The 13478-nt window shown below is 35.8% G+C and overlaps 2 pseudogenes; both read right to left on the bottom strand.

Annotated features, from left to right (window-relative positions):
• The window catches only part of LOC102474437 (isopentenyl-diphosphate Delta-isomerase 1 pseudogene), an 18004-nt pseudogene extending 16025 nt beyond the window's left edge, over positions 1 to 1979 (bottom strand).
• An 883-nt stretch (positions 1980 to 2862) lies between these two features.
• LOC102473607 (isopentenyl-diphosphate Delta-isomerase 1 pseudogene) lies at positions 2863 to 9293 on the bottom strand (annotated as a pseudogene).
• Positions 9294 to 13478: the final 4185 nt, after the last annotated feature.

Raw genomic sequence — 13478 nt, 5'->3', positions numbered from 1 at the left:
AATGAGATACCACCTAACCCCAGTCAGAATGGTTAAGTTTAAAAAAATTAAAAATGATAAGTGTTGACTGTGGTGAAAAGGAAACTCTCCTAAACTGTTGGTGGGAATGTAAATTAGTACATTCTTTATGGAGAACAGTATGGAGGTTCCTCAAAGACCTAGGAATAGAACTACCATATGATCCAGCAAAGTCTACTCCTGGATATCAATTCACAGAATAGTAGTACACTCAGTTGGAAAAGTATTTGCACATCCATGTCTATTGAGACATTATTCCAATTGCTAAGATATGGAACCAACTTAAATGTCCATGAACAGATGAATGGATTGAAAAAGTGTGGCATATATACTTTGTGAAATACTATTCAGCCATGAAAAACAATGAGACCTTGGCATTTGATCAAAAGTGGACAAATATGGAAGATTTACTGCTAAGCAAAAACAAGTCAGACTATGAAAGAGAGGTTTTGTATGTCCTCATTTAATAGAAACTGAGTATCTGCACTCTGTGGCACAGACTGAACGGATGGAAGGTATAAAAGCATGGAGAGCAATGATACTGGAGACAGTGGGGAAGGAGGGTGGGAAATGGGGGAGGATGAGAGAAAGGGAATCAAGGAAAAAAGAAAGAAGCAAAACATTTAAGGGACACAAAAATGGAAAATTGTTTATTGATGATAATGTGTACAGTGATATCTTTAACTGGACTAATATGCAGAGTATTTATGCTGGGAAAACTCATTTTGCAAGCTGTAATGATATATAGTGATTGAATGTATAAAAAAATTGGAAGTTATATGAAAAGATAAACCTTGATGCATACTTCACACTCTATACAAAAATTAACTAAAAAATTTTTACATACCTGAATATAAATAAAAAAACTAGTAACAATTCAATAAGGCACTGTAGGAGAAATCTGTGTGACCTTAGAATTGGCAAAATGTTTTTTAGATACAACATAAAAAATATGATCCATAAAATTGATATATTGGACTTTATTACAGTTTAAACAATTTTGGTCTATGAAAGATTAAAAAAGTTAAAAAGTGGAGCAGCAAACTGAGAGAGAATTTTTTTTTCTTTTTTTTGAGAGGTGTTTGCTATAGAGTGTGTGCGCTTGCCATACAGAGAGAGACAGAGAGACAGAAAGCGAGAAATCACCCCCCAGGGGGGATGGCCATGCTGCAATCCCTTCTCCATTTTCCTCTCGGGATCTTGGGCACACACGCACATGCACCCAGCGTGAGTTTAAGCCGCTGGGTCTGGGACTTGGACCGCGGTCAACTACGTGGGAATCCAGTGACATAGCCATTATGCTAACTGCTGATCCTGAGAGCGAATATTTTAAAATCACAAATCTGACACAGAAAATTGTGTTCAGGACATATAACAAGCTCTTAAAATTAAAAATAAAGAAAGAAAATAAATAGAAAAAAAATTGGCAAGAGATGTGAACACTTTGCCAAAGAAAATATATGGGTCAAAAATAAATATATAAAAATACTGGGAGGATAATTGTCATTAAGGAATTGGAAATTAAAACTACAATGAGATAGCACTAAAAATCTCTTAGAATATCTAATGAGCAAATAAAACTGACAACACTAAGTGTTACTGAGGGTGTGGAGTAACTGGAACTCGTAACAGTGCAGGGGAAAATGAAAAATAGTACAGCTGTTCTGGGAAAAAAGCTATAATGGTAAACATTTATCTACCACATGGTCCTTTAATCTTGCTCCTAGGAATTTACTTAAGTCAAGTGAAAACTAATGTTCACAGAAAAACTTGTATGCAAATGTTTATAGAAGCTTTATTCATTGTCGAATTCCTGAATATGAACCAGCTGGTGGTGTAGCAGTAACACAAAGCTCTGTGATGTTGGACCCCCATGGAAAAGTCCCGAGTTCATGTCCTAGAGCTTTCCTGTACTCATACTGTGATCTGGGCGGGCTGAGGCTGGAGTTGGATTGGGACATGAAGTTTTTCTCTTTTTCTTGGAAGAAGTAAATGAACTTAAACTGAAAACAACTTAGATTTTCTTCAGTGTGGGTGGGTGTGTCTATTCAATAGAATTCTATTTGGTGATAAAGAGGAATTAACTATTGATTCACAATGACATGGACAAATCCTAAATGGATTTTGCTAGTGAAAGAAGTCATACGGCAAAGGCTGCATATTATATGATTCCATTGTTTTGACTTCTGGAAAAGACAAGGCTATATGAGTAATAGCAACAAAATCCAAAAAACAAAGGTTAGTGTTTGTTAGAGTGAAGTTGGAGGGAGGGAGTAATAATGAAGGGGTAGCGTGAAGAATTTTTTTGTTGTTATCATACTGTTTTGTGTGGAAATATGGTAGTGGATACCTAATTTTATACAATTGTCTGAACCCATAGAGTTGTACTTCTCAAAGAGTGAATTTTACTGTCTTAAAGATTTAAAAAAATCAACTAGGATGCTGGGGGAACCAAAGTTGGACTACAGATTTGACAAATGATTGTAACTATTGTAATGAATGATACAGCCATACTAAAGGCTTGGTAAAAAAAAGGAGTTGATCTAAGAAACTTAATTTTTTTTAAACCGAAAAACTTAATTTATTTATTCAAATTTATCATAACTGGAGGTTTGGACAGGGTACATTTTTATTTGTTCTCTCTCACTTTACAGTATTTCTTATAAATGTCCTTTACAAAGTGCAGCACATCTATATGGGGTATGTGATACAAACTTACAAGTCATTTTTTTTTTCTACACAAACTCCAATTATAAAGTATATTATGAAAGTTCTCCTAAAGGAACTAAATTTAAAACAAAAAACATTCTAAACTTACTAAGTAAAATTTCAGTAATCACTCATCTATGCTCTTACATTCCATAAATATTTTTCATGGTTAACAAACTGATTTAAATTATTTAAGTTATCCCACCATTTAAACAAAAAATTTCTACAATAATTTTAAGCCATCAAGTTAGCTTAATTTCACTACAGGCTGCTTTTTTCAGAAGTCCCTGCAGTTCTTCCTTTGACACGTAACAGTAGCTTTTAATCTCACCAGGATCTGGATTCAAAGTTATGTTCTTCCTCACAAACAAGATGTAATCAATTTCACGTTCACCCCAGATACCCTCCGACTGAGCTTTGTAGTACATTTGTGTTAGATAATTAATTTCTTCTGGCGGGGAACCTCTTCCGTGGAAATTCCTAACTTAGCTTGTAAACAAATGCCTCTGTGCTGCTCATTTTACTCCAGTGGCATCATTTTCTTCAAGCTCATCTGGGTTACTTAATGAATGACTATAATAAGTATCGGTAAAACAACCTGGAGAGGTAATTTTAGCCTCTGATCTCTGTTGTAGCAGGAACTTATTCTCAGTGCTGAATAAGAAGACACTAAAAGCTCAATGCAACAATCCTTTCTCAATGTTTTCATTCAGATGACAATTCTTCTTGGTATCACCCCAATTTTGTTGTCATTTTGATCAATAAGAATACACATCTCTGCCAGAAGTTGAACTTGTTTCTCATTAAGGTGGTCAGTATTTATCTCGGCTATCCTTACAAAATGATCTGTCCTAAAATGCTCAAGCTGGGGATGCAGGTGCTCGGACTCACTGTCTCTAAGAAACATCATTTTAACTGGATACTGTACAGATGAAGAAAAAAGGAACTGTACAAAAACTGTATATGGGTTGGCAATTCTGAAATTACATTGCTAGTGAATTACTATTGAATATAAAGGTTACCGGTTTCTTATTATTAAAGAAAGAAATTAGAAATAAATAGAAATACTAGAATAGACAAACCCAGGCCAGGCCCATCCTGAGATGGATACCAAACTCGAGCTGTGAAATATTGCTTTCCTTGACCAAAAGTGAAGATTTTATGCTGAGACTTCCCCCTCCAGATTCATTTAGATGTCTAGACAGGTCCAAGTGAACAGGATCCAAACATCTGAATATGATTAGGGTCAGAATATTCCTCTATTCCCACTGAATCTGAGGCACAAAGAGTGAAAACGGAATGGAATAGAGATTGAAGATCACCTCCTTTCTGCACACCTCTGAACACTCAAATTGAGCTTCAAGAATTAGGAAGAAATGCCCCATCCATCAGATGACTAGAAATTACTGCAGGGTCACAAGAAATATGAGAAAGCAAGAAAATACCTCTCCTCCAAGGGAAAAGAATAAGTCCTCTTCCTCCTCAAACAGTACAATGAAACTCATGGAGATGTCCGATAAAGAATTTAGAATATTCATAGTGACAAAGCTAACATTGATGGAAGAGAAGAGAGACAATGAACTGCAGAAGAGGCAGGAGAAAGGAGCTGGCGAATTCCAGGATGTGAGAAAATTCTTGCAAGATCTAAAAGACGAAATACACACTATAAAAAATTAAATGGAACTGTTAGAGATGAAGGTTATACTACAGGAAGTCAAAACCTCTCTCAAAAGTATTAAAAGCAGACTAGATCATACAGAAAGTTGAATCTCAGAAGTAGAAGATAGAATTGCTGTCCTAGAAAAATCCACCATGAAGACTGAGAAAATTGCCCCCAAAATGAGCAAAACATATGAGAAATACTAGATACATCAAATGTCCAAAAATCAGATAAATGGTATCCCAGAAGGTGAAGAGACTCATAAGGGCATTGATAATCTATTCCATGAAATCCTGCAAGAAAACTTTCCAAACCTAGAGAGGCATTAAAAGATCCAGTCCCAAGAAATACAGAGGACCCAAAATAGAATCAACTCAAGAAGATCTTCTCCAAGACACATTATAGCCAGATTGACCAAAACCACAGACTACTAAGATTGGCAAGAGAGAAACGGCAAGTTACCTACAAAGGATATCCCATCATGCTAACAGGAGACCTCTCATAGGAAACAATGTGAGTGAGGAAAGAATGGGAAAATATATTCAAAGTGTTAAAGGAAAAGCAGTTTCAACCAAAAATACTGTATTGGCAAGATTATCCTTCATATGGGAAGAAAAGACAAGAACATTCTCAGATAAACAAAACCCAAAAGAATTTACCAACACCAGACCAGATCTCCAAGAAGTTCTGCAGGGAGTGCTAGGCCAGGAAAATTAAATACAGACACACAGAAATAAGAATACAAAAACTAAGAAAATGGCCAACTTAATCATAGGGACAAGTCTGGAGTTGAATATTATATACCAGAATTTAATCAGGAAGATCAAGCCACAACAGAAGATAGATTAAATACATGAGACTTAACTGGTGAAATAGCATTTTATAACTTTTGATTAAAACATTGCTGATTTTCTTCTAGGCTTTGTTTTTTGGTTTTAAGGATTTTTGTCCTGAGCTGCTGATAGATTCATGTACCTTCTATTTGAACAGAATCCTAACCTGTTTCCTGGCTTTCAGTTTTAAGCAAAGTTCCTTAGCATTTCTTTGATTTATTAAAGCTAAAACTGCTTTTCTTGAAATTAAAAAATATATTAAAAATACCTATTTAATGATGGTAGTAAGGTAGTAAGGTAGCTATGTAGCATAAGCTAGGTGCTACCTTATAGTATATTCATTCTACTCAGAGTTTCATGTCTATAGTCAGACATGTATTCTTAGATATGTATATACTAGCTGAACTTGCTAATGAAAGTAGTTAGATTATTTAAGAAATTTTGTGAATCAATAAAATGTGGGGGAAAAAAAGGAATGGAAAACAACTATAGACACCTGAGATAGTGTGGGAGGAGAGTGGGAAATGGGAAATGGCAAAGAATGAGAAGTAGAGGTTAAACTAGAAATGGAAACTTGTTGACGATAACATGTATGAGTAAGCCACTATGCAGTATATTCTGGATGGAAAAAATCACATTTTGTATGCTGTGATGATACTCATGGAATGAATGCAAATTAATTAATTTTTAAAAATTTCAGAAGAAAATTACAGTGCACTTGTCACTAGATTCTAGCTTTGTCCATATTTTTAGTTTAAGGTGTTTTGTGAATCAATAAAATGAGGAAAAAAAGTTTAGTATGGAAGGGAGAGAAGGGAAACAGGAAGGAAAAAACAAGTAAAAGTATGACTAATTGTCACAAAAATGAGAAGCTATTTGCTGATAAGTTATAGAGTAATATCTTTGGCTTGAATGACATGCATAGTTTTTGTGCTGGAAAAAGAAATGTAAACTGTAAATATGTGCTTACATGTAAATAATTAATTAAAAAATACTAGAATGAACCTTTTAGTGTTGGATAGGAATTGAAAGTATTGGTATGAATTTTTTTCTTTAATCTATACAGAAAGATACATACAAAATAAATATGAATGTGTGTGTACACATTGATTAGTAAATATATATACATTTCTTAGCTCTGTCTACTTGAAATGGCCTTGAAGTACTATACCACACTAGCATGTAGTGCATAGATCTTATAGTACATGTCGCACTTGTAGTACATGTAGTGTCTAGACCTTGTAGTACAAATACTCCCAAAATTGACAGATGGGATTACACCAAGGGAAAAAGCTTCTGCATAACAAAGAAAATAATACATAGACAGCCCACAAAATCAGAGAAAATATTTCCAAACTACACCTGACAAGGAATTGATAACCAGAACATATAAAGAACTCATCTGCAAAAAAACTATAGTAACCCGATTTAAAAATGAGCAATCAATCTGAACAGATAAATATCAAAGGAAGACATAGAAATGATTCAAAAGCAAATGAAAAAAGTTAAACATTTCTTATCATAAGAGAAATGCAAATCAAAACCGCAATGTGGGATCACTTAATCTCATTCATAATAGCTGTAAATATATATGATGGGAATATAAATTAGTACAGCCACTGTGGGAGACAGTATGGTGGTTCCTCACAAATCTAAAAGTAGAATTACCATTATGACCCAGTAATCCCTCTTGAGTATATACCCAAAGGACAGGTGGTCAGTCAGGTGGAGAGACATTTGCACATCTGTTTATTACATTATTTCACAATACTTAAGCCATGGAATAAACTCAAGTGCCCAAATCCAATGAATGGATTGGGAAAATATGGTACATATATACAATGGCATACCGAAGTGGAATCTGAAGGACTCAAATTCACAGAAGTGGAGTAATGACAGATACTAGAATCTTCTTGGGAGGGTTCATGAGAAAATGTTTAATGGATACAGGAATGCATGTAAGTAAGGGGAAGAGGCTGCCACTGAGTAAAAAATATAGACAATTTAATACATATTAAAAAAAACTAGTAGAACTATTACAAATGTGTACAACAGTGTTATGTTCAATGTTCAAGAGAAGAATATGTATACATCGATTATTATATACTGTATGCATGCCTTAAAAAACATGTGTTCCTAAAGCAATACATCAATATTATATAAACCAGAAATCATAATTTAAAAAATTAAAAAAGGTTATAAAACTACTTAAGAGAATAATATCTCCCAGTAATATCTTTCTGATATTATTAAAATTGTAATCTGATTTTATTATAAGCCAGCACTGGAACAGCCAGTCCTTTCTGAATGCCTAATATATTCTTATCACTGTGATACCACTAGCTGTCTTTATTTATTTATTTAGAGAGGTTTTTGCTAAGGTGCGTGTGCTCTCCAGAAAGACAGAGACAGAGAGACAGAAAGCGAGAAATCACCCCCCACACACACCTCAGGGGGGATGGCCATGCAGCAGTCCCTTCTCCTCCATTCTCCTCTTGAGATCTTGGGCATGCACGCACATGTGCCCGGCATGAGTTTAAGCCACTGAGTCCGGGACTCAAACCGTGGTTGACTACATGAAAGTCCAGCGATATAGCCATTACACTAACTGCTGGTCCCTAGCTGTCTTTATTTTTTAAAAATTAGGAAAAGCATTGAGAGATTTTCTGATCTGTCTAAGAGCTCAGATAGTAAGTAGGAGAGCTGGGATCTAAATTTCTTTCTGTTTGAATTCAAAACCCATGTCTTTAACCATCCTGTTATATTGTCTCACATAATGTAGGTGAAAATACTTAATTAACCTGGCAGTGATAAGGGTGCTTGTGTCATCCAGTTTCTGCTTGAATATCTCCAAGAATGGGAACTCAACTCTGTCCTCAAGTAACACTTTTCCTTATATAGTACGCTTCTGTTCTTACCAAGTTTTCTCATGTGTAACTTAACAGTATGTTTGTCTTTTGGTTACTCCCATAATATTTGGCATTCTGACTTTACACAGAATAAGTCAGCTATCTCTGCATGAAAGCGAGTTATCTTTAGATTTTTCTTTGCCAGACTCAATGCTGTCAGTTTTTTCAACTATTTTAAAAGATCAAAATAATTTCTCATCTTTTTCTCTTTGGATGCACTCTAGATCATCAGTGTCCTTCTGAGACTATTACAGCCAGAAGTAAATATAATACCACAAGAAAAATATTAAGAAAATTAATTATAGCTACGCTTTATTGAGTTCTTATTATGTGGTATATATCGCCTGAAGTTCTTTACGGATTTTTTTTTTTTTTTTAAGAAAGGTTAAATTAGTTATTTCTTCCATGAGGGCAGCAGAAAGTGGGGGGAGCACCTTTGACAGGGCCCTTGTTACAGTGATGCACCTATAGACCTGGCCAGTCTGGATCACGGCCTGACATGTAGAGGGAGGCCCTGGGACATGAGCTGGGGACCTTACTATGTGGCTTCAGTTGTTTTACCACTGTGTCACCATACATATCTTTACAATAATAGTAGATGAAGAAATAGAGGCTTAGAGAGGTGCTTTCTTCTGCCACTTCTGTAACTGTTGTGTTGTCAGAAAAGTCATGACACATTTTTGCATAGAAAAACAGAAAAACATCATGACTTTTCTGATGACCCAATAGTAAGTGACCACAAAGCCAGGATTTGAACTGACATTTTCTTGACCTCAAACTCTTAATTATGCTGCATTTGGCTGGCATGGAATGCAGTGTGATTGTTGCCTCCTGTATTCTGGATGTTCTGGTTTTATTAAGTTAGACCAAGATTACATTAATGCTTTTAGCAGCAATATCAGAGCACTGACTTCTGTTAAGCTTGTGTTTATCTAAAATCTACAAATCTTAACGTGATCTTAAATATATGACCTTCTGTCTGGTTTGGCCTTGTGATTTTATCCTGCGTAATTACTTTTCATTGTAAATACAGGACTTTGTGTTCATGTCTTTACCTTCCAGCTTGGAGATTTCAGCCCAATTTTCTAGGTTGCCAAGTTGTTTGGAATTTTGACTGTTGTCATCTACATTAACTCTTTCTATAGATAATATGATCTTGTGCATCCTGATAAGAATCCTTGCTTTGTGTTTATGTAGTCATTGATACAATTTGAAGCAGAGTAAGGTTAAATTAAGACTCTACATATCATAGCTATATTTTCCCCAACATTTTGGAGTATTTTTTCCTGAAGTCTAGGACATAGGTTTGGCCATGTCCGTGGTTTTCTTTCCTTATTATTATTAATCTAGTGAAAATATGGTCATTTTATTTCAAGGTTCTTTTTTATTTATTTACTTATTTATTTATTATCATCATAATCTTGTTTATATTACATTGAATTGCATATAACTTTACAGTGTATTACACTGCTTTTTCAAAAGGGAATGCTAGGCATGTCAGTCAATACAGAGACATTAAAATCCCCACTTCATCATTCAATATCTTTTTATTGTTTTTTTCTGATCATTATTATTATTATTCCAATTTTTAAAATCAGTCAATCACTATTTCTCATTTTGTTTGTAAAAAGACTTTACCCATCATGAAATACTTCTCAGACCAATCCAGTTGAGAATACGATACACGTCATCATCAAGAGGTAAGAAGCCATATCTGTGTCCCACTATTGTCATGCCTCTCTATTTGTTCTCTCGTTATTTTTCTCTGTCCTCTTCTCCCCCTATTCCACACTGTCTTATCCTTGTTAAGTATTTTCACTGCTTTTATGTCCTCCAATATTTTGCTCTCTACCAAAGAGTGTGGATAGTCAGTATATATTATTTTGTATCTGTTCCTATCCTTAAGTGAGCCATTTTCTTGGTTGCTTTTTGTTCTTGTATAACTGTCTGTATGACTTTTTAGTTTTTCTGATATAGCATTCCTTTCAGAAGCTCTTGAAGAGCTGGTCTGGATTTGGCAAATTCCTTCAAATTTTGTTTATCCGAGAATGTTTTTATCTTTTTTTTCCCATATGAAAGATAATCTTGCCAGGTATAGTATTCTTGGTTGAAATTGTTTTTCATTCAACACTTTGACTATATTTCCCCATTCTTTCCTTGCCTGCATTGTTTCCACTGAGAGATCCAATGTTAGCCTGATGGGGTGACCTTTGTAAGTAACTTGACATTTCCCTCTTGCCAACTTTATTATCTTGTCTTTGTTGTTTTTGCCAGACTGGCTATGATGTGCCTTGAAGAGGATCTTCTTGGGTTGATTCTACTCAGGGTCCTATGTATTTCTTGGGTCTGGATATTTGAATGCCTTTCTAGGTTTGGAAAGTTTTCTTCCAGGATTTCATGGAATAAATTATCTAGGCCTTTATTATTTTCTTCCTCTTCTGGGATACCAGTTATCTGGATGTTGGGGCGCTTGATGGTATCCAGTATTCCTCGTATATTATCCTAATTTTTCATGGTTGTTTTCTCAGTCTTCTTGATACTTTTTTCTAGGTCACATGTTTTGTCTTCTACATTAGAGATTCGATCTTCTGCCTGATCTAACCTACTTTTAATACTTTCAAGGGAGGTTTTGATTTCATGTATCACATTCTTCAACCCTAGATGTTCCATCTGGTTCTTGTTTAAGATATCTATTTCTTCTTTCAAATCATGAAAGGATTTCCTTATCTCCTGGAGCTCCTTATCTCTTTTCCATCTCAGTTAGTTTGGTCACTACAAATATTCTGAATTCCTTATCAGACATGTCCACAATGTCCATTGTATTGATTGTGGGTGATGTAGGCTTGATGATTTCCCTTGGGGGAGAGGCCTTTTGTTGGTTGCTCATACTTCTTGAGCCTCTGTGATTGTACCTAGTAATCAGGTGATCTATATGTTATTTCCTAACTTACTAAGGTATCTCTGAGTGTTAAAAGGTGTACAGGATTAGAAAATTGATGATTTTTCTTATGGTTGGCCTACCCGTTGCTCACCAGTACCATGTACTGTTGTCACTGGGGTGAGGTGACCCCAAGTCCTCCCTGTTTCTAAGGAGTGGTGAACCTCCAACTGACCTAATAAGGAACACCTCAAGAGCAAAGAAAAACAAAACAAAAAAATCATGCTATTCAAAACACTAAAATTCAGAGAGTCCAAAGGCAAGTGGGGAAGGGGCAGAGAGTGAGTGACAGATCCCGGGCGTAAGGGCCTGCAGCTGCAGGCAGCCTGGTGGCTGGAACTGCTGGCCAGCTCGATCCTGTTTGCAGGTGGGGTGGGGTAGGGGGTGCGAGTTTGTCTTAAAGTTCCAAGGAACCAACCTGAAGTCCAGAGACGAGTGGGGTGGGGATGCATGAACTTCCCGGGTGGAAGGGCCTGCAACCTAGTGTCCCTATTTCAAGGTTCTGATTAGAATGTAGTTATTATTGGTTGATTCTTCTGCATTCTGAGCAGTACATTTATTAGGTAGGAAATGGAGAGTCTAATAAATGTTTTACTCTTTGAATTTTTAGACATCTGTCAGAAGATATTTGGGATAGTTGACACATTCACTATAGTATGTTTTATGATCTTTTTTTTGGGAAAAGGATCATCCAGAATTTTTTTCCAGATAGACAGTGCGTTATACATTGTTTTAGCAGTATAATTTGTTTTTTCTTTTTGAAGAATTATTTAATTTTATTTATCATTATTATTAGTTTTTAATTTGCTACAGGGCACATGTGCTTACTAGAGAGAGATGTGATTGGGGGGTGTTGGGGAGTGAGAAAGCAAGCTGCCAGGTCCAGGACTTGAACCATGGTCAGTCATGTGTGAGTCCATTGCCTTAACTGCCACACCAACTGCTGGCCCCTTGTTTATTATTTTTATTGTTTAAAGTAACTCTACTATTTAGATCTTAAGTTTTTATATAGGAATAACTTTGACAAGAGCACTGGACTTGCTTTTAAAGATTCCTGGATTTGAGGACTGACCAGGCTGCATGAACTTGAGCAAGTTACTTAAGTTGTGTGTACCTTGGGCATTTTCATATATAAAATAGGGGTGATGATATTATTCTTTATCAGTTATGATAACAAAAACAGATTAGAATTTAGAAAACAGGGAACCAGCGGTTAGCGTAATGGCTAAGTCGCTGGACTCCCACGTAGGCGACCACGGTTCGCGTCCTGGACCGGTGGCTTAAAACTCACGCCGGGCACGTGTGCGTGCGTGCCCAAGATCCCAAGAGGAGAATGGAGGAGAAGGGATTGCGGCGTGACCATCCCCTCTGGGGGGTGATTTCTCGCTTTCTGTCTCTATGTCTCTCTCTGTCTGTCTGGCAAGCGCACGTGCCCTATAGTGAAAACCTCTCCAAAAAAAAAAAAAAGAATTTAGAAAATAGGTAGCCGGCTCTACTGTAACATATATAAATTGTGCATTTGTGTTGTTAACAGTAAATCAAGAGAGGGGCAGTCTGGCACAAGTATGGTAGGTCAATAAAGACATTAGGGACTTAGGTTCTTTCCATTTTCCGTTACCTCCTTAATGTGTACTCGTTGATCTTTTTGTTTCTTGATCCATAAAATGGCTGGTATAACTCTGGGCCTCTTGTCTGTGATTCAGGGATAAAGAATAGGAAACACTAGAAGATTAGAGGGAAAAATTGGCTTTCCCTTAGTGATGATCTTTTTTGTTTTATTTTGCTTTCAAGTCTCAAAGTCTGACATACAGTGGATACTGTTTATTAAAGTTATGTTTTATTTATTTTATTTTTATTTTTAATATTTTTTGTGAACCGACCTTTATTTTATTACCTTACTTACAAATCATGCATGAATGCCTAGAAATAAGTTTTTTTAGAATAAACCCATTTTTACTCTGCACAATTAAAAGGGGGGATACTAGGCCTTTCTGGTGTGGGAAAAGTCTTTTGTAAGTCCCAATTTTCACAAAATATAAAATGGACCTTAGTCTTGCAGAAGTTTTGGCTTAATTTTACCAAGCACCAATCTCAGTGCCACAATAGTTAAGGAAAGGCAGAGACAAGCTTACAAAAAAGTTACTAATACAACAACATATTGCAGTCTGAAACAGCCACTCTGTTTATTTACTGACCAGATTACAAAAATAATCATGGTGGATACCTTGTTTCGTCCTTCCAGTAAGTCTGTTGATGTAATCTTCCCAGTTTCCAACATCTCCAGCCTTGTACAAAATGGGTGGTCTTTTTCTTTATTCCACCTGATGGTGAAGATAATTTGAAGGGCCACAGGAAGTTATTCGCTTCTTTGAAGCATTTTCCAACAATATAGATTTCATGAATCAGATCCT

This window comes from Tupaia chinensis, unplaced genomic scaffold (genome assembly GCF_000334495.1).
Source record: "Tupaia chinensis unplaced genomic scaffold, TupChi_1.0 Scaffold000539_1, whole genome shotgun sequence".
NCBI classification, from domain to species: Eukaryota; Metazoa; Chordata; class Mammalia; order Scandentia; family Tupaiidae; genus Tupaia; species Tupaia belangeri.
Note: the sequence above shows the minus strand (reverse complement) of the source record. Positions and strands in the feature narration are given on the sequence as shown.